At 47.8% G+C, this 24,046-nt stretch overlaps 1 long non-coding RNA gene across 1 annotated transcript in view; it reads right to left on the bottom strand.

The window, feature by feature from the left end:
- Positions 1-17,332: 17,332 nt before the first annotated feature.
- LOC149124479 (uncharacterized) overlaps positions 17,333-24,046 on the bottom strand; it is a 108,798-nt gene continuing 102,084 nt past the window's right edge. The window contains exons 2-3 of the long non-coding RNA XR_011379689.2: positions 19,383-19,472; positions 17,333-17,948 (exon numbers count right to left, since the gene is read on the bottom strand). This is a non-coding gene — a long non-coding RNA (uncharacterized LOC149124479). The remainder of the gene's footprint in view (positions 17,949-19,382; positions 19,473-24,046) is intronic.

Below are 24,046 nucleotides of genomic sequence, written 5' to 3'. Positions count from 1 at the left end.
GAGCAACTGTGCTGCCATACTGCACTACCATGCTGGGTTTCCTGTAAGGAATGCAGCAGACCAAACCAGAGAACTGCCAGGACACACTTTCCCTAACAACCCATGTGATTTGCATCAACTAAAATCCCTTGGTCCACTGGCCTTCTCTGGGAGCTGTGTCAGCGCGGGGGGGATTTCCTCTGAATGTCGCCACAGCTGACAGGTTAACACGACAATATAGTCTAGACCTGGTTACCCCAGAAGCTGACAGATGGATGGCACTGAGGTAACAGTGCTGAAGTAACAGGAAGCAGGAAACCCCCTTGGACATTTAATCTGCAAACACATTACACGAAGCAGTGAAGTGGGAGGGGCACTGCCGTGAGGCAGCCACCTGACTGCGTCAAAGGGAAGGCAAGACAACGTGGAGACCCGTGTACAAGTTCAGGCCGCAAACCACCAGGCTGCCAGGGACGCGGAGCCTGACCTCACTGCCTTCTAGCAGCTGCAATGCAAGAAGCTGACAATGCAGCTGGGGAATCTGACTGTGGACCCACGTTTTCCTGAGGTGTATCCAGAGGTCAGACTCCCTAACCTGTGCACCCAGACGGCAGAGCCTGGAGCCAGGCACTGTTCTGAGACTCAAGGTAGAATGTCAGCTGACACACTGGATCCTGCGACTGGTGAGTCCCTCCTCCGTTCCTAGTCCTCCTTTAGGAGTGGGGACATCGGGCCTGTGCCTGCCGGACTCACAGAAGCAGTAACTGGGTGCACTTCGTGAGCTCGCAGCTGGAGTAACTGGCCACAGGATGAGTCACACCTGGAAACTCATCCGTGTCTGAGGTGCTGTTAGGATGAAACTGTGCCACTGAGTTGTTGCAGGAACATGTTAATGCCTGGAGGATTCTTGGAACTTAAGGAATATAGCGTGCATACAGAAAAGACAGTGGAGAGGACCGGGAGAGGAATATAATAAACTGAACTTTCACAGCAAATATCAAAATGCCCCCAAAGCTCAAACACCAACGTGAGTGAGATGAGGCTAGGAAGGGAGAACATGAATAAATACGTTTCCAACGGCTCCTTGTCCCCAGCCCTGCACCCCAACTCCATCCCCTGCAAGCCAATTCAGCACACTCTCCCATGATGCACCCAAGCCTCCTGGTGCCATGAAGTCACCGTGATGAACATTTGTAACTGAGCTCCACGTGGAGACGCCATGAAAACCTTCCCAGAGAACATTACCCACACTGACCCTGCCCAAACCCCCACTCCATTCTTAGACTCAGTTAAGACAAAGAGCCACATTCTTGCATCAGTCAGATTCAAGGCAGGCTCTTGCACAATGTGACTTGTCACAAGGGTCCCCTGAAACCCCTTCTGACCTGGACCAGCAGAGCAGGAGGAGCAGTGCCAGCCTGCAGCCGATGGCCTGCGACCTCTCACTCTCCAAGGTTTGTGACCTGTGTGTGCACTGCATGTTTCCAGAGGTCTTCATGATGCCACGCAATGCAAGCCTGAATCACATCACTGTCCATTCTGACTCAGGGAAAAGAACATCCTGTTTAGGTATCAGGACTGAAAACTAGGGTCCTGGCCCTGGAGGTTGTTACTTGTTCCCCACAGCTGGCAAAACAGATGACAGCAAAACTGGGGACTTAGAACACTGGAAATATATTGCACCCCGAGTTCTCAGAGCCGGCAGGAAAGCATCCATCTGACTTCTAGCTTGCCTTCTCTAGCTTCCAAGGCTGCTCTGGCATCCTGACTCGCTCTAGGCTCTTCTCTGTGGTCATTCTGTGTCCCCTCCTCTCTGTCTACAATCTTCTGATTTTTCCTTACAAAGAAACATTCCTTTGGATTTAGGGTATACCAAAATCTGGATCCAGGGCGATTCCCTCATCACTCAATTCCTACTTATATCTGCAAAGACCCTTTATTCAAATAAGGTAACAGTCACAAGTACCTGAAATTAAAACATGGCCATGCCTGTTTTGGGGCCCACCATTCATCCTCCTTCAGTGCACTGCTCTCTGGAACCCCAACACTGATGCTTATGCCACCTGTAAGCTCCACTCATTCTGTCCACTGATCCTGCAAAGTCTCACCCATCATAGCATCGATACTAAGTCCCGAGTTTCATCTGTGTATCAACAGCTCAAAACTCTCCCCTGTCATCATCTAAATGATCCAGATAAGCTATGGCTAAGGCCCTATCCTGAGACAAGAGTCCCCACCATCCACGAAGTTAGCTGCTTCCCAGACACACGTGGGATGGGGGATCTGGAAGGCATACAGGGATGAGCAGTCCCTAGCAAGGCAAGTTATGATGGGCTGAAGGTGAGAACACCCCCACTGTTCTGCCTCTGGGCCCCCGAGTCTGCCAGCAACACCTGCTCTGGCAGCACAGCTCTCATCATCATTCTATCTGCTTCTGGAAGGGAACCAATGTTTGAAGCCACATCAGCCCTCCATGTTCACAGGTTCAGCATCCTCAGATTAAATCAACAGAGTACAGAAATCCTTGAAACTGAAGCTGAACCAAACATACACGGATTATTTATTATTTTTTAAAAACAGCTATGCTGTTTGTATGAAAGGCGGGGAGCAGGGTGGGAGTGGGGGGGTGGATGAGGAGATCTTCCATCTGCTAGTTCATTTAGTTCCCCAACTGGCCACATTAGCCGGGCCTGGGCCAGAACAAAGCCAGGAGCTACGAACCCCAGCACGGTCTCCCATTTGGGTAGTAGGGGCCGAAGTACTCGGGCCATCATCTGCTGCCTTGCTGAGCACTTCAGCAGCAAACTGGATTGCCAGCATCGTAGGCAGGGCTCGAACTGGCACTGCAATGGGATGCCAGTGTCGCAAGCAGTGGCTTCATCCAGTGTGCCCTAGTGATGACCCCAAGACTATTTATCTTGATATTATTCCTCAAAGGGCACAATGCAGCGACTGCTGACCCAACACGCAAGCGATATTAGGCAGTACCAGTCATCTGGAGATGACTGGAGCAGGCAGGGGAATGTGTGCAGATTCTATGCAAATATTTGTCACTGGAAGGGATGCGAGGGACTTGAGCAGGCCCATGGGGGTTGCTGAGGGACAACTGTAGAGCTCTAAGGCCTCAGGCCATTCAAGGGGTCTCTCCACAGGTATGTTTTATTATTTCTCTGTATGGAAGTACCACTTTCATAGGTCTAAAGTGGTCAAGTGGGAGCAATCTCACAGGACGCAGCTCATAAAATCTGAGCCCACTATAAGCCATTTATACTTCTCATGTTAATAAACAATGCTAGGAATTCCTGACTTTTCATTTTATCAAAAATAATAACATAAGTTACAAGTGTCATGAAAGACAGAATACGGCTTGTTTTCACCATGATTAGACTGCCTGGTGGGTTAAATACGATGCCAGGCCCAAGCTCTGTGCCACTTTCTCAAGGCCATCTAGGTCAACAGCTGTCTGACAACTGAAACACCAGATACATTTTTTACCACTTTGTATGTTCAGGGCATTCTTAAAATTATGGCCAATATTGTCCACAAGATTTGACCCTCAAAAACAAATACAGAAAGGTGTCAAGTGTTACAGCCAAAGTCAAGAAGTAAAAATACCTGAAAGAGCATGTTTTTCGTAAGATTTATTTATTTGTTTGAAAGGCAGAGTTAGAGAGAAAGAGGGAGAGGGGGAGGGGGAGGCAGAGGGGGAGGGGCAGGCGGAGAGGGAGGGGGAAGGCAGAGGGATGGGGGAGAGGGAGAGGCAGAGAGGGAGAGGCAGGGAGGGGGGAGGGGCAGGCGGAGGGGGAGAGGGAGGGGGAGAGGGAGGGGGAAGGCAGAGGGATGGGGGAGAGGGAGAGGGGGAGAGGGAGAGGCAGAGAGGGAGAGGCAGGGAGGGGGAGGGGCAGGCGGAGGGGGAGGGGGAGAGGGAGGGGGAAGGCAGAGGGATGGGGGAGAGGGAGAGGGGGAGAGGGAGAGGCAGAGAGGGGGAGGCGGAGAGGGGGAGGCGGAGAGACAGAGAAAAAAAGTCTTCCCTGTGTTGATTCACTTCCCAAAGGGCTGGAACAGCCAGGTCTGGGGCAAGCCAAAGCCAAGAGCCAAGAGCTTCTTCCAGGTCAAATGGATGGAACTTGAGTCATCTTCCTCAGCAGGGAACTGGATTGGAAGTGAGGCAACAAGGACACAAGTGGTCACTTACATGGGATCCCAGCACTGCAGGTAGTAGCTTAACCTGCTAAGCCACGACATCGGCCATCTAAAAGGGTATCCTTCGGAAAAGAATGGTGTAAGGAACTCAAACAGAACATCCCGTGCTTGAATTCAAAGCATGAATTTCTGAATTTGTGGATGTGTGTTCTGTCCCACATGTCATCAACAAATACATCAGCACACAGATCCTGGAAGGAGAAGGCACTGCAGGTTAGTAATTCAGTAGAGTTGTAAAGACTCTGGAAAAATTATTGTCCAAAAGTAAATACAACGTCAGTAAAATGACAGACTTGAAACTCAATGTAGTCAATAAAGTGAGTTTAAATAACATGAAAACCGTTTTTACTGTTCCTTTTTATTTAAAGATTTATTTATTTGAAAGGCAAAGTTAGAGAAAGAGACAAAGATCTATACACTGTTTCACTCCCCAAATGGCTGAAATGGCCAGTGCTGGGCCAGTCCAAAGCTAAGAGCCAGGAGCTTCTTCCAAGTCTCTCACGTTGGGAGGGGTACAAGGACTTGGGCCATCCTCTGCTCCCTTCCCAGGCACAGTAGCAGGGAGCTGGATCAGAAATGGAGCAGCCAGGACTCGAAGCAGAACCCATATGGGACGCCAGCACCACAGGTGGCAGCTTTACCTGCCACACCACTATTTCATAAGGCTTCATAATAACATATTTCCACAAATTTACCAAAGTGCTTAAACTAATTATATGACTAGTGTCATGACACGTGTATGTACTGTTGCATAACCAAAAATGTACATAGCCCTGATAAATCTCCATACAAAGGTGTGTTTCCCTCCTCCAATTAGTACCATAAAATGTCAAACATGCATTTGTTTTCTCTGATGGACAGCTCCAGCTTTAGATACAGATTCTAACTAATGGAATGAAAATTGCAATAAATGAATCAATTACAACTGTTCAATTGTCTACTTAGTAAAGTGAGAACAGTTTAAACTGTACATGATTGCACTGTGCATGTATCATTTCATCTTAACCAAAAATACTACCATTAAATTTGGTTTTAATGAGGCCCTTATCTGCATTACATAGCCCTAACCAACTGTATTTCCCATCTACTGTTGCTTGTGGAAGAAACGTATCTTTATTAATAATCCAATGTCTTCTTTCTTGCAGCTGCCGAGAGACTGTATTTAGGACTGAATGGGGTCCCTCACAAACAGCATGTGGCCCATGTCTGCGTCTTGTGCGCCACAGCTATGCTATGTTGGCCATGTCTCTGTCCTAAGGGCCATAGCTATGACATATGTGCTGTGTCATGTGGGCCACAGCTACAACCTGTGTTCCACGACTGTGTCATGTGGGCCATGTCTGCGTGTTGTGGACCACAGCTCTGACATGTGGGCCATGCCTGTGCCTTGTGGATCATAGCCACTACATGTGTGCCACGTCTGTGTCATATGCACCATGTCTGCATCATGTGGACCACAGCTCTGACATGGGCCATGCCTCCATCTTGTGGATCATAGCTACTACATGTGTGCCACGTGGGCCATAGCTACAACATGTGTACCATGTCTACATCATGTGGGCATAGCTATGACAAGTGGGCCATGCCTATGTCGTGCAGACTATGTCTGTGTCATGTGGGTTGTGTCTACAGACACAAATAATATTAAAAAGAAAAGGAAGTAAAGTAGGGATAGTCTGCTAACACCCAATAAGGTGCTCCCAAATATCCCACTTTGGTCTTGTCCAAATTCATGGACACTGCCATTTTTCACATCTTCGATGGCGGTTTTAAAGGAACTGAAGTGAGTAGGCAGTTTACTCACTGCTCATGCCATCCACTAAGACCTGGGCACGGCCGAGGGCGATGTTCACAAACCTGCCAGCAGCGTCCACTCCCTGAACAGCAGCGCAGAAGCCGGCCTGGCCCGAGCAGTCCCCTGCAGACTCTCCAATCCCTTCACTGCTTCAGTTGCCCTGCAGTCAAGGGAGCCAACAGGAGCACAGCGAACAGTGCCATGAATTGGTACTCACGCGCATTCCAGAAAGAGGAAGGACCTCGTGAGTGCCACTGACAGCAACAGGGCCAGCGGTTCCCAGGTACGCACTCAAAGTGTGCTGTTCCAACCCACAGCCTGTGACCCGTCCCAAAGTGCCCTTCCTCCGGGAGGCTCTCCGCACTCTCCATACTGCTCTTCAACCTGTTAGTACTCACACCATCCTGTTTTCCTCATTTGGAGCAGAAGGCTGACCTAGAAAGCCATTTTTAAAAATGAAATAGGGTGGTTCTGGATGTAATGGTTTATACTTTGTTTTCTAGTGTACAATCCCCAAATCTCTTCAGGAAATACTCAGAAATCCACTCCTACCTGCGTGAAGTTTGCTTTGCCTAGGCTAAGTGATTTTCCTTATCCAAAGTGACACACAGTTTGCATTTAAAAGGAAGCTGCATGCTGAGCTGCTGTCACCAAGATTCAGAAAGATCCACTGGCCACTTCTGGTTTTCATACTGCAATATCTAAAACAAACAACTTGCAAGACTGTGACTAACCAACATACTCATCGTCTGTACGGAAAGCCAGACATCTTTTTGAAAATCAGTATTCATCATCAGGCATTCAAAGGGACCTAAAAACCCTGGTCGTCATGCAACATGCGGAAAATCATCACACAAATGTACTCTTTAAGAACATGGCAGTCACATGCCCTGGGATGTGCCCTAGTGACCCTGTTAGGTAGGAAGTCAGAAATGAGCTTCTGTGTGTGTGACACAGGCCTAAGGAACTGACATCTACAGTGGCCCGGCATCCGCATCTCAGAGTCACCCCAACAACCTTCCAGTGCAGCCCAGTATCTGCACTGCAAAGTCCCACCCGCATCCTGATGACCTGATAAGCCTGCTTCCTCTAAGGTGGGGCAGCCAGCCAGGCTTCCCCTGTCCGGTAACTTCAATGGGAAAAACTCAGAAAGGAATTTTGGATATTTACATGCAACAAGTCCTTTGTTACTGGAGGGGGGGGGGGGGGCAAGACCCATCCCCTTAAAAACCCCAGCCTAAATGTGAACCTCGCACTCTCTCAGGTTCTGTCTGGAGAGGTCCCTTCCCTAATAAACCTTGCTGTGTTGCTTTCCCCTGCTCTCTGTCTCACGCCTGAATGCTTTCTTGCACGAAGACAAGGACCCTTTGCTTCTCCAGTAACAACCCTACTAAAAGCAAGGCCACAGAGCACCACAGCTTCCTCCGCATCTCTGCTGCCCCAGCCACAGCAGAAGGGACTCTCAGAGCCAAGCAGGCTGCCCTGGACAGTCAGCACCCACAGGGCCTCTCACCAAGTCTCACAGGGCACCAACCAACCTGTATTTTTGCCACATTTTTAGTGAGTTTCATGGTCCTTTCCAAAGTCATGAAAATAGATGAGCAGCTAAATGGGGAGGTTATTAAAATACTTTAAAATATTCTCATGCATTCCTATCATCATTTTTGTTCACTTCTGTTCATGTAAATTACCATCAAGTAGAAACTAAACGCGGCTTTATTTTCGATTGGCTACATTATTTATGACTCTAAAGCAGCATCTGCTTGCAGTGGACATGTGCTCCTGTTAAGCAGAAGCATTCATTCTGTCAGCCAGCTTCACCCACCATCTATCCATCCATTCATGTACTCAGCCACCTACCGGTATTTAAGGGCAGGAATGGAGACTCAGAAACCATCCTTAACAATAGGAAGAGCAAACAAGTAAAAATGCTCATTCTCGAAGGAATTCACAACCAGCAGATGGAGACAGAAATGAGCGCAAGCATTGTGAGGCATGAACTTCATCAGCAGGAATAGGGGATGAGGGGTACAGCAGAGTTGCCAGCAGGATGTGTCCCTGCTCACAGGGAGGACAAGGCAAGTCTTCCTAAGAGGCTGATTTGGGGAGAGACCTGAACGCCACCAGGGAGAGTCTGCCGAAACCATGAAATGAAATACCATCGTAGCATGCTTCTGCCCATCAGCTTTATGCAGCGTCTACACGCTACCCAACAATTAAGGAGGTTTGGGTTTGTTTCTGCCTACTAGTAGAATGACCTGCAATTCTGAGATGCTATCGATTGCAAACTGAGATCGGGTGCTTACATATATTTCTCGTCTTTGAGTCTCTAAACTTTCACACTATACAGTTTATTCAGATTAAACATAATAAAACTGTAACATCATTTCGGGTCATCACTGGAGCCACAGACTGCATGCAATGAACACATGGCTATCAATGTATGACTACAGTCCATATTTGGAAGGGCCACTGGGCACTACCTCCGGACAACACACAGCCCCAGCAGCTGCAGTGGCTACTCGATCCTCCTTCACAATAACATGTCCAAGAGTCACAAATTTATATCATAAAAGACTCCACTTAGGGGGCCGGCACTGTGGCACAGCAGGTAAAGCTGCTGCCTCCCATGCCGGCATCCCATATGGGTACCAGTTCAAATCCCGGCTGCTCCATATCTCTGATCCAGCTCCCTGCTATGGCCTGGGAAAGCAGCAGAGGATGGACCAAGTGCTGGGGCCCCTGCACCACTGTGGGAGACCCAGAAAAAGCTCCTGGCTCCTGGCTTTGGACTGGCCCAGCTCCGGCCGTTGCATCCATTTGGGGAGTGAACCAGCGGATGGAGGAGCTCTGCTCCCCTCCCCCTCTCTGTAACTCTGCCTTTCAAATTGATAAATCTTTCAACAGAAAAGGAAAATACTCAGTCGATTTTTTTTAATGAACCCAGTTAGTTTCTGAACAGCTTCACTAAGACACTATTCCTACACTCATCTAAAAGCTGCTTCTCTGCAGTGGGGAGAACAGGCAACCTCTGGATCTACAGAAACAGGAGCCTGCTGACCTGGCTGAGGAATACTCGCCCGCAGGCCTGCGCGAGAGCCGCCGCCCCTCCAGGAGCAGCACGGGCTGTCGCCTCAACTTCAGACAGGTCCATCCTGACACCACCTCACGGATCAGCCTTCAGGGCCAACGACGTGGGCTAACACACAGTAGGTCCACCCAGATCACGGCAGAGCACTTGAAAAGGATGTAGTTGGACATATTTTTCCTGCCCTCTTGATCCCAGTAGCAACAGAAGTCACCTGGCTCAGTTGTGAACCTCATGTCCCTCTCCCTCCCCTTGCACAACCAGCTGAGCCCTGGCGATGGGAAGCCGGCAGTCAGCCATAACCAACAGTACTATAAGGCTTTATGCTTGCCTTCCCGATACCCAAGCAGCTGACAAACAGGGAAATACTCTACAACCTTATGGCTGTGCCCCATAAAACATGATTTAAAATGTCTAATTTTTTTAATTTCAATCTCTTCTATAATCACAAGCCTAATTCAACACTAACCATAACATTTAACAAGTCAAAAATTAGAAGACCGCATTTCCACAAGAGGATAAACAAGGGTTAAAAACACAATCATACCCCAAGATGCCAATTTCAATCCTACACATCTTTTTGAATTTTACATCAACTGCCACGTACATTTCTCTTTTTGAGACTGGCTCACTTCATTAAGCATGATGGTTTCCAGTTGCGTCCATTCTGCGGCAGAAGACAGGACTTCATGCTTTTTCCTTATGGCTGAGCAGTAGGAACAGCATTTTAAGAGCAGCTCCTGAGCAAGCGCCTCCCTTCACACACTGTGAGGGTGTCACTGTGGAGTCGCTCTGGGCACCCTGCGGAGTCCCACGCTGTCACCCAGCTCTGCCACCTTATGCTCTTGTGCGGCACCTGCAGGGACAGTGAGCTCCTCACCCCAGAGGCGTTCTCAGTACTCAGTGCAACCACTGGAAGAAACACGGGATACCTTGTGTCACCGTCGTCAGGGACGATGGCGTGCACTGCCACTGGGACACAGTTCCCACTGGCAGGAGGAGGAGGGCCCCTGGCTCCACACTGCCTCTGTGACACCCTCTGTTCTCCCAAACAATTACGCTTAAACCTATTTTCCCTGCTTTCCTGGCTGGGCTTCATTAGGCTGAGACTGCCTGCGCAAACAGAAGCAGATCTGGCCGCAGGCTGCGAATCGTGGGGAACGGTCTGTACGCATTATCATAATGCCTTTCATCCGTGATTGACACCCATCACAGGAATTACATCCATTGATTTCTCGGGCAAATATTCATTCACATCTCTGCCTTTCCAGCTCACACACTGCAACCATTACTCTCGGGAAAGTGAGGAGCACTGATGGTACCTGTCAGTCCCAAACCATGGAGGTATGTCTAACGACAAGCAGCCCAAACTAAAATAATTACCAGCGTTAGTGCTTCTTCAGATGCAAGCTCTCAGAAACTGATTCGGGAGAAAAATGAGTAATGGGATCTTTACTGCACAAACAGAAATTGCTCTGTGTGTTTCTATGTCAGTGCAATGTGGCAATTTATAGCTCTGTTTTCAGGAAAGATCACAGAAAGAATAAGCAAGAAATGTTTTCCAGAAATGGTAGGTATTGTTCCCACTTTGATTTTCCATGGTAATGAGTAACATAACTTTTAATCATAGATTTTTCCAGCCAGTCATACTGACAAGAATATCCTCGCATGTTCAATTCTGCAAAGCAGGATGCAGGCTGTTCTATATGCTAACAAGGCAGCAAAAGCCCGGTGAGCAAGATCAAAAACAGAGGTAACCAAGTTCCGCGATAAACATGACGAATTTGTGCTACAAATCTCTGATTAGACGGCTGTAGAGCCGGTAGGACTCTGAGAGAGCAGGGAGTGAATATTCAGGACAGGTTCCAGTCTGAGTGAGAAAGAAAAAAGCAAGGGCATCAGCCTGGGCCACGAGCCCAGGCACCTCTGGCTGCACTGGGATTAGACGTCTCTTGGCCAAGTGATTTAGATGATGTCTCTCCAAAACCAAGGCCATAATGCATCAGTCGCCAGCTTCTCCCTGGGAAATCACTGGACAGCAGCAAGCAAAGCGATCCACCCGGGACGGTGCTCTGACGACTACCTGGAGCTGGGGTCTCCTTATGCACTCTACCCAAGGGAAAGCAGGGCTCCTTGAACGTGACCACAGCAAGTGAGCATGAGCAATGGAGGGCCACATTCTAAATTGGGTCGAAGCAGAGAGGGAGGTGCCTGGGAGCCATTCAGCACACAGTGCACGGGTGCAGGGACAGCGACAGTGACGTATCTGATGTGCAGCAACAGGAAGAGCCAGGGCGGGGGAGTGGACGAGTGACTTCTCTCTTCCCAGCCACACTGCTCAGAGGGGCAGACGTAACACAAAGAGCTGAGCAGAAGCTGTCCACCAGTCAGGGTTCTGTGCTGCCTTTCCTTCTTGGCCAAATCATCCTCCCACCCACTGTCCCCATCAGTTAAGTATGAAAACCTGGTCTAAAACAAAGCCGCTTTGGGCTTCAATCCTGGGAGCCACTGTGGGTGCACATTTTCCAACAGTGAGCACGGATGGGAGTGTGCGGGACAGGGGGAATGTGAGCACTTTCAGAAATGAGTGCTATAGCAGGTTGTGCTGTCCTGGAGGTGGAGCAGGTGTCACCCGAAAACAGGGCAGACTGACTCAGATGAGGTGGATCTGCCGTGCAGCCCCAAGGTCTTGCTGGATACTGCACCCAGCACGCTACCTGCCAAGACCACAGGTCACTTTCCAGAGGTCTCCAAGCCTCGGCTTCGTCACCTGTAACTTGGAGGTAACAGCTGGTTTGCAAACATGAAATGCCATATGGGTACCATTTCATAAAGTGCTTGCCCATCTTAAATTCTCAATCAGCAACAGGTGCCCGCAGTGCTGGTGACTAGCTGGAGAAGAGGACGTTTGTCCCCGGGAGACAGCAATCGCTCTGGTGCTGCACACCCAGCACCCAGTGGAGGAAGAGTAGGGCTGAACGTGCACACGCGTGGCGCAGACTGCACGGCTGCGCTGCACAGCTGCCAGACCACCTGCATGGAGAAAAGGGCATCCAGGGCTGTGCGCTTGGCAGTCAGGACCCCCGCACCAGCTGCCAGCCCACAGAACCGGACGCCTGTGCCTCTGCCACCAGCAGACCAGACGGTCAATCTAAGAACAAGGGTTGTCATTCTGGCGGAACTTACCACAAACTCACATACGTGTGCAAAGTAAAGGTAGTAATCTGATGCTGTTCATGTGTCACCCAACAAAATAAAGAAAAATGCTGGGTTGTCTCCGTGCAATCCCACGGCGGCTTTTTCACCAGCATCAGATACGCTGATACTGCAGACTCCATGGCCTTTGTTACCTCCTGATTTTTTCTTAACAAATGTACTCCCCACTCGTGTTTGCCTTTGCTGTAACTGCGTTCATGGTATTCTCTCCACTTCAGCAGTGAATTAAATATAGCGTCATCAAAAATCGGCTTAGCTTTGTGTATCTCATCAATCAGGACGAGCAGAGAAGCAAGCAGCTGCTGTCGTCACTGTCGGACACGTCCACACCACATCCCAGCCTATCCACTTCCCTTTCACACAGGCCGCACTTGTCCTGTGCAGGGAGGGCTGCGGCAAAGCAGGAAGCTGTGTCTGCTCCCGCAGGCAGCATGAGGGAGGGAGTCAGTCGTACGGACCGCCATCTTCATGTCTGCATCGCTGTCTAAGAGGCAGCCCTGAAATTCAGGTACAGAGGAGAAATCTGCCCCTGAAGACTAAGCTCTCCATCGGGAGAGTGCAGGGTTCTCGCCACGTGCAAGGTTGAGGGTGCGCGGAGTACGAGACCCTGGCAGGCAGGCACACTGGCTTTGTAGATGGTCACAGCACAGTCCATCAGCACAGCTCCATTTGAAATTCCAAGAAAAACAGCTGAACCCGCCTGTCACAGACGCCTCTCTCTCATCTCAGCACCCACTCTGCTCAGCCCACCTCAGCTTCACGGAATCCCACCACTGCACAGGGGTTCATGAGGCCTGGCTTCAGATGCCTTTCCCCCAGCATGGAGACCCACTCTCTGAACTGGTGGCTTTCGGCAAATAGTTACCTCCTGTATTTCACAGTGCACGTTCTGGGTTGCTCTTGGTATCTGCTTTCCGTGGCTGCCGCAGCCGCTTACCCAGCGTCAAGTGTGCAACACCACCAACGTGTCAGTCCAGAGTCTGGGTGGGCAGAGACCGCAGCGGTTCTCACTGGGCTCGACTCCAGGTGCCCTCTGGGCAGCGTCACTTCTGCAGGTTCCCAGGAAAACCCACCTTGTCTCTCTGGCTTCTGAAGCCCACTGGACTCCTCTGCCGCAGAGCCCTGCATCTCCAGAGGCCCCCAGGCCCTCTGGGGCTCTCGCAGCACGTAACCCTCACACTGATTGCTAGGCCAGCCCTCCAGGGTCAGGGCCCCTTGTGATATGTTAAGACTATCTGCAGAATTCCAGACAACTGCCCTATCTTAGGGTCAGCTGCTCCACAACATGCATGTTATCTACAATCCAATGGCCTAGCTATGGACACAGAAATGCACAGGAGACAACGGTGGGCCACGGGCATCACGGGGAGCCAATCCCCCACCTCCTGCACCGCTCCACATGCATGTCCAGTACTTCTCCCACCGCACCGCTTACTGTCCTCCCGGGAACTGCACAGATTAGGCCTGATGCTCCATCCTCAAAGCAACCTACGGGACACATGAAGATAACTCTCATGTCTCCTAAGAATTGTTAAGCATATTCTCTATTTTAATCACTTTGGGGTGTGGTTTTGCGTCTTCTAACAGTCAAGGAAAACCTAGTAAGAAGATAAGCGTTGGTTACTGGGCAGTGTGCCAGGGTGTGTAGATACACTGACTTATCTGCATATAATTTCTCATTTAGCTATCAGAACAACATGAATGAGGCGCACCTGTCATCTTCATCCATAAATTGAAATCACCTGTGCGTGCCTTGGAGCATTGCTCTCACATGCCCAAGATTAAGCAGACAGCAAAGACTGGAGGTGCAACTCCAGCCCCTCCAGATGACGACAGAAGCTGTGCATTTAGCCAGTTCTACCCTGAGGATGGTAACTACGTTGATAATGTTATTCTTAATTTATGGCTTGCAGCACTGAATGTCACGCTGCTGGAATTTGCCCTATGAAAATATTATGAAATTATTATGTCCTGGTTAGGCCAACAAGCCACCGAACTCAATGTGAACAGCAGTAAGAGAAACAGAGTCTGGCATCCATAACAAACATCTCTGCCAAGAGAAATAATGCCAGAATCACCTGAACACCAAGGGTGCTCGCAGAGTGGGCAGACAGACATGCTCTTCAACACTGCCCTTGAGTAAGCTGAAACGTAACTATCCTTTCAGCAATACTGGATGCGCCTATTTTAGCAGCACATTTCTAAATGCGGAGTTTGTCTAACATATATAAGACTGTAAAACAGTATCAAAGAACCAAACTGAATAAGACCCAAAGATTTTAAAACATTAAAGTTATGTTCGCATGGGAGACCTGGAGGAGGCTCCTGGCTCCTGGCTTCTTCGGATCCGCACAGCTCCAGCCATTGTGGCCAGTTGGGAAGTGAACCAGCAGATGGTAGACCTCCCTCTCTGCCTCTCCTCCTCTCTCTGTAACTCTGACTTTCAAATAAATACATAAATACTTAAGAGAAAATTTTGCCCAAATGGATTTGCACTGGGGACCACAAATTCATCCCAGCTAACTCTTCTCCATTTTTTCACAGCAGAAACAAACCATGCATTTCACCTTGTGTGGACTCCCATGCTGTCAGAGACCTGGGAATCAGGGGGCTCTGCTTCCTGATGTTCTCAGTTAAGCAGAAAGACAGGTGCAGAAGAAGTTTGTCAGTATCTTTTTTGAGGATTTCTTAAAAAATACATGTAGATAGTAAGGGGTGGGCCTCACACTCAGTGTAACTTGTACACAAATTTAAAGAAAGTGAATGTGGTCTCTGACACAGAAGCTCTGCATCCTGAAAGAACTCCAGTTTAAAGACAGCAAAGGCAAGACACTGCAAGCTGGCTGAATAGGGAAAAGAGAAGTGTTGACTTTGACAGTGGACGATAACAGAAGAGAAGTGTAGGAAGCGCACTCCCAGAGGGAGAGCTGGAAAGAAACTTAGAGCGGAAATTCTCAAGAAAGAAGAGGGAGCTGTGAGCCGTGTGGAAAGTGCAGACCCCAGCAGTGAGTGGGGACACCGACCACGACTCCCACAGCCAGGGGCTGGGGGGACACAGCTTCTGAGAGCAGCCTGTGCCGCAGGTCATGTCCCTGAGGAAGACCCTCACAGACCTCACTGACTCTGAGTCTGGCCTGGAGCCCTAGCAGGGGGCAGGGTGCCCACCTAACCCACATTTCTTTTTCCTCCTCCCCCTAAAAGGGCACCAGTGACCGGCAGGGTGAAGACACCATCGTGACCCCAGGAGAGGGTACGGCAGCTCTTGCGCACACAACCGGGGTTTCACCAGAGGGAAGGCCCGTGTCCCCACCGACTCGGAGTCCAGCTAGCAGGGTTGCAGGGGGCTGGGCCCCCAATCAGGACTGGGCGGCGTCCTGATCCCCCAGGCGGCCACAGGCTCTGAGGCTTAAACTGCCAAAGCAGAGCACTCACAGGCAGCGGCCCTGGAAATACCTGTGCAGGGCTGAGGGTGGAGCACCTGCACCTCAGGTACCACGGCGATCATCCCAAGTCAGGGCAGGATCGCAGGGCTGAGGGTGGAGCACCTGCACCTCAGGTACCACGGCGATCATCCCAAATCAGGGCAGGATCGCAGGGCTGAGGGTGGAGCACCTGCACCTCAGGTACCACGGCGATCATCCCAAATCAGGGCAGGATCGCAGGGCTGAGGGTGGAGCACCTGCACCTCAGTTGCCACGGCTATCATCCCAAATCAGAAAACAATAAATGCTGGCGAGGACGTGGGAAAAAGGTACCCGAATTTACTACTGATGGGCATGTAAACTAGACCAATCATTAAGGAAGACAGTACAGAGATACCTCAGAATGCTGAACACAGATCTACCATGTGACCAAGCCACGTCACTCCTGGGAATCGACCCAAAGGGAATGAAATCAGCACGTGAAAGTGTTATTTATACCCCATGTTTCCTGTAGCTCAATTCACAACAGCTAAAACACATATATGTATATATACACAATGGACTACATCTCAGCCATAACAAAGAATGAAGTCCTCTCTTTTGCGGAAAAAAAAAAAAAGAATGCAACTGGAAACCATTATATTTAGTGAAATAAGTCAGTCTCAAAAGAACAAAAATATATTTTCTCTGATATGTGGCAGCTAATATGGAATACCAAAAAATAAATAAATACAGAAATAAAAGTGTCACTTTGGATACGATTGTCACTTTTGTCTCATGCTCATACTCTTGTGGAACTGCGGCCTTCCCATGTTTTACTTGCTGAATATTATTATTAGTGGCAAATTAAGCATGTGAACATAGAGAGGATTAAAATTCTGTCCTTGCAAAAACAGATGAGGAGAGGGGAGGAAGGAATGGGTGGGGGAGCGGGGGAGTGAGGGAGTGTGGTCATCTTGTTGGAACTGTACCTATAGAGCACATAAAATCTGTTCTCTTTACATTAATAAAACATTTTAAAAATAAAGTCAGTAATGGCATTAACAACCCTCTCACAAGTCTTTCCTCTCAATAAATTTCAAATAAATGCACTGCCTTCCTGCTGTCCACTCATCTAAAGACCAGCGTGTTACGCACTGTGCTAGGTGCTGGTGATCTAACAGAAAAGTTTTAGAGACACAATTTTCTACCAATAAGGAGAGTACCCACTGGTAAATGGGTGTCTGAGGTCCTCAAGGAAAGGCAAACAGTTGGTTAGAATCAACACAAGGTTCAAGGGCCATCAGTATGTATCTGTGGGTCACATCATGTGGGCATCCAGGTAGGAGATTCCTATTACAATATCAAGAAACAACAGTGACATCAAGCATCATGAAGAGGAGTGGCACAAACCAATGGAAGGACGCCCTGAGCTCCTCTCCGGAATAGTCTAACTCACCTCCTAGGCTCCAAGTTACGCTGCACGGTAGGCAGCCGCACATGAGAATCTGAAGTTCAAGGCAACGTCCAATGTAAGTTACAAGAGTGATATTGCTAAGGTTACATGAACAGCTGGTAGAGAAAGCCAACTGGATGTCTTAATAAAGACGGATTTATTTACCTCAGATTCTAGATGTTGTGTTGAAACAGGACAAAGCAGAAAACGAGGCCTAACAAGAACAGTCCGAGAGTTAGGATAAGATGAGGAAAGTGAAGGTCAGAGCAAAGCCCTGTGAAACGCGACGGAAGCGAAGACTCAGAGGTATGCACGCACAGGACACGAGTGCTGGAAGCAGGACAGAGTGCTGTGCTTAAATGGTGGCAGCCACGTTCAACTGGAGGGGTCTGGGAAAATACGTAGGCAAGCATGGGAAGCAATGTTTTTCAGAGTTCCATAAAAGGGAAGGGTAGAGAAATTGTCTTGGAGAGCAAAGCAAGGCCAGATAGCTGCTGCTTAAGTTTACTCTTTAAAACGATCCTTTTAGGTTTATATAAATAAGAGCTATAACTATATCTTCAAATGAAGAAGGGAAATTTAAAGATGTAGGAGACCATAGAGAGATTTTCTGTCTTCACAACTGGCAATGAGGGGACGTGGCCTGGCCAGCAGGAGGGGCAGTGCACCCACCATTCCAGGAGCCAAGGCCCGGGTGCGGACAGCAGCAGGGGAGGAGGCAGACGTAACCGTCGGTGTCGGCTGCAGAAGGTCCCCGCTGGCAGTGTTCATCCTCTCAGCATCAGGGAGAGCAAAGTCATCAGATGGAGGCTGGAGAGAGAGGAGCAGAGGAGTGCAAGTGGACAGCGTCAGGGATTGCGGCATACCTGTCGTTCTTGAAGATGCCCACTTCAGGTCCACGGTCACACACTTCACGTGCTACGGTTTGGATGTTCTGTTCTGTTCTAGACTCTTCTTCACCTGCACTGGTGCAGGGTGCAGTGGATGCAGATGGGACTCACCATGAGTGATAAAGCAAGGGAAAATTCAGATGAAATGTACTGTCAGTCAAAGGTGTGAACCTGGGGCTAATGCTGTTGACACAGCTGCTTATTAGATCTGCCAATTTTCTGGATTGGAAAATAATTCGTTCTAGCGATCCCTGATCTTTCTGCTAGAGGAAATCTAACTTTTGAAGGCTGGGACTTCAACAAGAGAGCAGCTCAGCTACTCTGAAACATCTTCCTGGTCCTTCAAAAGAAAGCAAAGAGGAATCCTTAACAGAAGGGTCTTTGGAATGCCTCTCTGGGCTGGCACTACTTAACTGAAGTGAGCTGCAATCACAGTGCGGGAGCGAGCAGCAAGCAACAAGGCTGGGCAACACGGGGCAGAGCCACAGCAACAGAGCGGCTGGAGACAAGCCCTGGACAAGCACAGGCGAAGCTGGGCCAGAGAGAATGTGATGTCTAGGGAGGGATTCAGGTATTTGGTCGAGATTTTTATTTTAAGAAGCGGGGTAAATATTTTAAAGCTAACCAGTAAAAAGACATAGAATATGCAATTTTCAAAACTATGGGGAAAGAGTCAAAAAGAATAATGAGATAATCAAACAATAACTTAAGGCAAAGACAATAAAGAGCAAAACGTAAGAGTAGCTTCCATGTTCTTTATTTTCTGTATTGCGGGGCTCTGAGGTCTGGGGCCTCACTGCTGCTGGAGGATATGCACCTCCCAGGGTGGGCCTCATCCCAGACAGATGTCAACAGCTCACTGAGGAAGGTGTGTTTCAAATGCAAACCTACCAGAGCACACACACTCAGCACCTCCTACATGGGGTGCGTACTGACTGAGGGCCACAGTCCACCTGCACTCAGGACCCAGGGCCAGCCCCAGAGGACCAGGGACAGCCTCTGGGTCCAAGAGCCACTGAGACTCTTCAAACAGCCAGCCCTAAAACCTTTCACTCTGCCGTTACTCACTCCTTCCTTCTCAGGCAAACCACCATTCAAGGCCATCCCTACAACTCCACTCTCCCCTCAAGTACAGCAGCCTGTCTCTCATGGACAGCTCCTCCGGAGCTGTTTTAGAAACAAATCAAGGTACATTAGGGACAGTAATTTACTAAATGGATGAAAAGACATGGCAGATGAATAAAAGAGACATAACTTGCCGTGTGCTCACTGTGACAGTCCCATCAAAAGAGTCACAATGTGGTACACTCAACAGAAAAAAATGAAATGCAAAAACAATACCAGCAAATATTACCCCAGAGAAGCTGAAGATAGCACAGAGGATTCGAGAACACTGGTTCTGTCTCCCAGAAGAGCCTTAAGACCATCGGAAGCTTGGAGCGACCTAAATAAAGAAAGAATAATCAGAAGGAATAAATGGGGTAAATAAAAGGTTATTTTTCTTATTCTTAAATGATCAACCAGATAATAGTTCTTCAGAATCCTAACAGCAATATATTTCATGTCTGACCTTTATCTATGTGAAATGAATGACAAAGGGAGGAAAAGGATCCCTCATTATCATCAAGGATTCGGACTACCTGTGAAGCAGTACAGTGCTTAGACTAACTGTGGGCTTAGGCTCGCTGCAAATTTATGTTGAAAAGTCTATGCAAAAAATCATTTTTAAAAGGCTTTAAGAAATATACCTGAAATGTTATGAAAGGAGATAAATTCAATCATATAAAATGCTAAATTTAAATCACAAACGGCAGAAAAAAGAGTAGAAGATAAAACAGGAACAAAGAATAAGGGCAATGAATAAAAAAATAGTGAAAATGGTAGGTAGTGGGAGCCACCCTGTGACAGAGCAGGTAAAGCTGCCGCTGTGACAGCGGCATCCCATATGGCACTGGTTTGTGTCCGGTTGATACATTTCTGATCCAGTTCTCTGCTAACACACCTGGGAAAGCAGTAGAAAACGGCCCAAGTGCTTGGGCCCATCCTACCTATGTAGGGGACCAGAAGATGATCTTGGCTCCCCACTCCCAGCCCTGTCCATTGAGGCCATCTGGACAGTGTACCAGTGGATGGAAGATCAATCAATCAATCAATCTCTCTCTCTCTCTCTCTCTCTCCCACACACACACACACACACACAAACATCCCCCATAACTCCTTCAAATAAATAAATGTTTGAAACAAAAGGAAATAGTATGTAGTAATCTAATGATATTAATGACCCGTTTTTAAAGGGACAGAGATAGATACAGAGAGAAGATCTTCCATCTGCTGGTTCACTCCTCAAACAGCTACAACAACCAGGTCTGGGACAAGCCAGAGCCAGGAGCCTCCAACTCCACCTGCTAGCCCACATGGCTGCAGGGGCCCAGGGACTTGGTTTACCTTCCGCTGCCTCCATCTTCCACTGCTTTCCCAGGCACATGAGCAGCAAGCTGGTCAGTGCAGCAGCTGGGACTCAGACTGGCACCCACATGGGATGCTGGCATCTCAGGTGGCAGTTTAACCTGCTGCACCACATTAGCCCTTAATAAGTACTTTACTTTTTTTAAGATTTATTTATTTATTTGAAAGGCAGAGTTACACAGAGACAGAAAGAGAGGCAGAGACATAGAGTTCTTCCATCTGCTGGTTCACTGCCCAGTTGGCGGTAATTGCCAGAGCTATGCTGATCTGACGCAAGGAGCCAGGAGCTTCCTCTGGGTTCCCCACTAAAGTGCACCGGCCAGAAGACATGGACCATCTTCTACTGCTTTCCCAGGCCATAGCAGAGAGCTGGATCAGAAGTAGAGCGGCCGGGACTTGAACTGGTGCCTATATGGGATGCTGGCATTGCAGGAGGTAGCTTTATGCACTACGCCACAGTGCCAGTACTTTTTTTATTTATATTTTTCCACTGCTTTCCCAGACCAAAGCAGAGAGCTGGACTGGAAGAAGAACAGCCAGGATTAGAACTGGGGTCCCTATGGGATGCCAATGCCACAGGCAGAGAATTAATCATACTGTACCACAGTGGCAGCCCCAATAAGTACTTTAAATGTATATGGTTTCGGGGCCAGCACTGTGGCATAGAGAGTAAACTGTCACCTGCAGTGCCGGCATCCCATATGGGCACCGGTTCGAGTCCAGCTGCTCCACTTTCATTCCAGCTTTCTGCTGTGGCCTGAGAAAGCAGTAGAAGATGGCCTAAGTGCTTGGACCCCTGCATCAGAGTGGGAGACCCGGAAGAAGCTCCAGGCTCCTGGCTACGGATCGGCACAGCTCTGGCCATTGCAGCCAACTGGAGAGTAGACCAGCACATGAAGACCTCTCTCAGCCTCTCCTTCTCTCTGTGTAACTCTTTCAAATAAATAAATAAATATTTTTTAAAATGTATATGTTTCATTACACCAATTCAAGAAACTGCTGGGGCTAGCTAGCATTGTGGCATGGCTCGCTAAGCCACTGCCTACGACCCTGGCATCAGATATGTTTACTGCTTCCAGTCCCAGCTGTCCCACTTAGATCCAGCTCCCTAGTAATGTGCCTGGAAAAACAGCCAAACCCCAAGTGCCCTGGCTCCTGCCACCCAACTCAGAGACCTGGATGGAGTTCCAGGCTCTTGGCATTTGCCTGGCCCAACCCAGGCCATTGTAGCCACCTGGGATGAGAACCAGCAGACAGAAGATGTCTCTCTCTCCCTCCCATCCTCTTTCCCACAATGTCACTCTAACTTTCAAATATGCAAATAAGTAAATCTTTTAAAATAGAAAGACATTAAGAAAAAGACCCAACTATATGTTACCTACAGTAAATCTACTTTAAATAAAAAGACATACACATATATTAAAAGTAAAGATATGCAGAAAGACATACCATGCAGGCACTAACAAAAGACACTGAGAACACCTGAATGAAGGTCACACTGAGCAGGCTTCAGAGAAGAGAAGGAGGCAGTGCAGAACAACACAGGGGCTGCTAGTCACAAAAGACGCAAGCATCACACTTAAAACTGAAATAATTTCAGAAGAAATATAGTGTCCTACTATTTTGTTTGGAGACCTTCATCTTTTTGCTCATCTTTTGGAAATAGGTCTGATAGAAGGAACACCAGTAAGGACACAGTTGCTCTACACAGCATCAGCAATTAAGTATCACTGAATCTACAGAATGCGTTATCCAACAAAAGACCACACGTTCTTCTCAAACTCACACAGAAGACATGCCAAGACAGACTACAACCTGAGCCATAAGCACACACTAACACACATTTAAATGAAGAGAAATCATTCAATATATGCTGTTACCACAGTGAAAATAAATCAGAAACCAATAATAAAAAATCACGGTGATTCCACCCCAGTTCTTGGATATTAAACAAAAAGCTTCTAAATAACACAGAGGTCAAAAAAGAAACATCAAGAGGAAGTTTTTGAATGCTTTGAACTAATGAAAATCAAAATACAACACTCAAAACTTGTGGAATTTACAACAATTTAAAGCATACGTTAGAAAAGAAGAAAGATCTAAAATCAATTATCAAAGCTTTTACCTTTGGAAGCTAGAAAAAGAGCAAATTCCATCCAAATTTTTCTTAAGAAAAGAACCACTGCATATTATGGGAGAAATCAGTGAAATTCAAAATGTGTAATCAACAAAGAAAACCAGTGAAACCAAAAGCTACTGTTTTGAAGCTATCAATGAATAAATTAATAATAATAAAAACTGGTGATCCTACAGATAAGCTAAGAAAAACACGGGGAAGACACAAATTGCTAACACCAGAAATGAAAAATGGAGTATCACTACAGACCTATCAACACTAACAGGAAATAACGGGAGTCTACGAACAACTCTGTGTCTATTAGTTTGGTAACTTAGATGAAATGGACCAATTCCTTGAAAGACACAATCTTCCAAAACTCATATAAAATAAAAAAAAAATGTTTCTAAAAGCCCTACACCTTACTGAGTCAATTGCTAACAACCTTTGAAAATAGAACTAAGTAGGCCCAGATGGATCCGCTGGAGACTCCTATCACACATCTGATGAAAATATCATACCCCGTTTCTCCATTCTCTCCTAGAGTACAGAAGCAGATGGAACTCTAATTAATTCTGTGAAACCAGCACTACCTTCACACAAAACCAAACACACTTTAAGAAAGGAAAGCTACAGACCATCATTTCTCATGGACATTGAGGCAAAAATCCACAAGATGTTCGCATATGTAAGCCAACAACTCCAGGTATGTAGGGCTGGTTTACCATTGAAGAATCCATAAATGCAGTGCATAACTGCAATAAAATAAATAAAAGAAAAAAGAAAAATCACACAATCATCTCAATAGATGTAGAAAATGCATCTGACAAAACTTAACCCCTTTACATAACATTAAAGAAAAGGTGTCAGCAAACTAGGGGGAAATGAACTTCCTTAACTTGATAAAGATCATTTACAGAAAGCCCACAGTTAACAGCAAACCTAATTATGAAAAAGTAGAAGCAAAGCGGTCCCCACTCACCACTGGTTTTCACCATTGTAACAGAGTTCATAGCTAATGCAAGACGGTGGAACAGGGCAACAATTGGCAGACAGACTGGGGTGAGAGTGGGGCCACCTGGCTGGATGCCAGTTCCAACACCCACGTCCGGTATCAGACAGACTGGGCGGAGTCACCACGGCTCCATCCCTGGTTCCAGCTCCCTGCTGAGCACCACTCTCGAGGAAGCAGGTGATGGTCCCTGTCAACCACGCGGGAAACCTGAACTGGCCTGGACCAACCTTGGTTGTTGACAGCATTTTGAGAATCAGACAGCAAGGTGAAAAACCAATCAATCAATTTCTCTCCCTCTTTCCCTCCCTCCCTCACTCCTTCCCTTCACAAATTAAAAAAAAAAAAATACAGAGTACACCGTTTGGGAACAAGAAAACTCACATGTCTCTCTTGGTGGATGATATGATTGTCTAAGTAGAAA

Source organism: Oryctolagus cuniculus, chromosome 10 (genome assembly GCF_051225735.1).
Source record: "Oryctolagus cuniculus isolate XC-2025 breed Fujian yellow rabbit chromosome 10, ASM5122573v1, whole genome shotgun sequence".
Taxonomy (NCBI): Eukaryota; Metazoa; Chordata; class Mammalia; order Lagomorpha; family Leporidae; genus Oryctolagus; species Oryctolagus cuniculus.
Note: the sequence above shows the minus strand (reverse complement) of the source record. Positions and strands in the feature narration are given on the sequence as shown.